This window comes from Rhinopithecus bieti, unplaced genomic scaffold (genome assembly GCF_001698545.2).
Source record: "Rhinopithecus bieti isolate Rb0 unplaced genomic scaffold, ASM169854v2 scaffold_83003, whole genome shotgun sequence".
Taxonomy (NCBI): domain Eukaryota; kingdom Metazoa; phylum Chordata; class Mammalia; order Primates; family Cercopithecidae; genus Rhinopithecus; species Rhinopithecus bieti.
The window spans coordinates 327,411-330,287 of NW_016830379.1; positions in this window are offsets into that span (position 1 = coordinate 327,411).

Consider the following 2,877-nt stretch of genomic DNA (forward strand, 5'->3'; position numbering starts at 1 on the left):
ATGTTCTCACTTATAAGTGGGAGCTAAGCTGTGAGGATGCAAAGGCATAAAAATGATATAATGGACTTTGGGGACTTGGAGGTGGAATGGGAGAGGGGGATGAGGGATAAAAGACTGTATGTTGGGTACAGTGTACACTGCTTGGGTGACAGGTACACCAAAATTTCAGAAATTACCACTAAAGAACTTATCCATGTAACCCCAGACCACCTGTACTCCAAAAACTATTGAAATAAAAAATAAAAATAGGTGAGCAAGGTGGTTCACGCCTGTAGTACCAGCACTTTGGGAGGCTGAGGCAGGAGGATCACTTGAGGTTAGAAGTTTGAGACCAGCCTGGCCAACATGGTGAAACCCCTTCTCTACTAAAAATACAAAAATTAGCTGGGCATGATAGCATGTGCCTGTAGTCCCGGCTACTCTGGAGGCTGAGGCAGGTGAATCGCTTGAACCCGGCGGGTGGAGGTTGCAGTTAGCCGAGATCATGCCATTGCACTCCAGCCTGAGCAACAAGAGTGAGACTCCATCTCAAATAAATAAATAAATAAATAAATTTAAAATAAAATTAAATTTTAAAATGAATGGATAAAGTAATTAAATAACTTAAGAATTCTTCTTTATAGAAGAATTTCAGCTAATAAGTGTAGAAGGAATGATATGCTGCCATATTTTTACAGTCCTAATGAAATAAATAATCTAGTCAACTGTCCCGACCTGCAGGACAGTCCAACGGGCCCTGGAAGGGGGAGTGGGAATGGAGGAGACAAGAAAACACGAGAAATGGAGACAAGACAGTATCCTGATCAAGTCTCGTTTAATGGCTGCGGTGCAATGCCTTATATAGGCTGGCAGGGAAGAGGAAGGGTTCAGAGCAGGCGGGGAGGAGAATAATGAGAGACGTCACCAGGCGCATGCTCGGTAGACTTAGTCTTTCCCGGGCGCGGGAGGTTGTCTACACAGGGGCGGGAAAAGTTCACGCGCGCGGGAAAAGTTGATGATGAAGAACCAGGAAGTGCACCATCTTGTCTCCACAATGCGGAGCTTAAGCAACAGAGGCCGTGGCAATTTCCCGGCCTCACGGCTCCGGACAGTCAACTGTCACCAATGACCTCCAAAAACATTAGTTACGTGGCTTGTGGGTGAATCAAACAGACACCAAGTGAATACACTGACAAAATCTAACATCAGGAAAGGAGGAACAACCAGGGCTTCTTGATGTGATACAATAGGAAACACAGAGCATTATCTATGAAGGATTCTTGCTCTCCAAAGAAGAATTTTTTTGTTTTGTTTTTTGTTTTAAAACAGAGTGTGGCTCTGTCGCCCAGGCTAGAGTGCAGTGGCACGATCTTGGTTCACTGCAACCTCTGCCTCCCGGGTTCAAGCGATTCTCCTGCCTCACCCTCCTGAGTAGCTGGGATTAGAGGTGCGTGCCACCATGCTTGGCTAATTTTTGTATTTTTAGTAGAGATGGGGTTTCACCATGTTGGCCAGGCTGATCTTGAACTCCTGACCTTAGATGGTCCACCCGCCTTGGCCTCCCAAAGTGTTGGGATTACAGGCATGAGCCACCGTGCCCAGCCCAAAGAAGATTCTAAATATAACCAACAGTTTACAGGAAGTATGAGACATCTGAGAATATGTTAAATGACATCGTAGAAATGTAATCAGGAACAAACAGAATAAAAGCTCCAGTTTCTTCAACAAAGTACACTGCAAGGGGGAAAAGGTGGGAAAGGAGAACTGTTAGAGAATAAAAGAGATCTAGGAGACATAGCAGCCAAATGTAATGCATAGATCTTATTTGGATCCTGAATCAAACTATCTATAAAAAAACTTTTATTAGTCAATTATGGACTCTGGATATTATGTGATATTAAGAAACTGTTGGCTGAGTGCAGTGACTCAGGCCTGTAATCCCAGCATTTTGGGAGGCCAAGGAGGGCAAATTACTTGAGGTCAGGAGTTCAAGACCAGTTTGGCCAACATGGCAAAACCCCATCTCTACTAAAAACACAAAAAAATTGACCAGGCATGCTGGCTCACACCTGTAATCCCAGCACTTTGGGAGGCCAAGGCGGGTGGATCACTTGAGGTCAGAAGTTTGAGACCAGCTGAGGCAGGAGAATTGCTTGAACTTGGGAGGTGGAGGTGGCAGTGAGCTGAGATCACGCCATTGCACTCCAGCCTGGGCAATAAGAGTGAAACTCTGTCTCAAAAAAAAAGAGTAATAATAAAAATACAAAAAATAAAAAATACCATAAAATTAGTAGGCGTAGTGGCAGCCGCCTGTAATCCCAGCTACTTGGGAGGCTGAGGCATGAGAATCTTTTGTACTGGGTAGGCGGAGGTTGCAGTGAGCCGAGATCTTGCCTCTGCACTCCACCTCTGCCTCAAAAAAAAAAAAAAAAAAAGAATTTGTTAATTTTGTTAGACGTAGTCGTGGTATTTTGGTATGGTTTTTAAAATGGTCCTTAACTCTTAGAGTTACATACGCATGTATTTATTAATGGAATGGCATAATGTCTGGGATTTGCATTAAAATAATCCTGTAGGAGTCCAGGGGAAATTGGTGGAATATAGATGAAATAAAATTAAACTTATTTTGTAATTGTTGCAGCAAGATGATAGGTACAGAGGGATTCATTGTACTTTTGATTGTGTTTGAAATTTTCCATTTAAAATTTAAGTAACCCAAAGACCAGTTTAGATTTAGCTGAAGATAGGATTAATGAACTGGAAGATAGATTAGAATAAATTATCCAGAATAAAATACAGAACAACAAAGAGGAGAGTTTAAAAGAGAAAGATATATGAAGAGCAGAGTAAAAATCTAACTAGGCTGGGCACTGTGGCTCATGCCTGTAATCCCAGCAC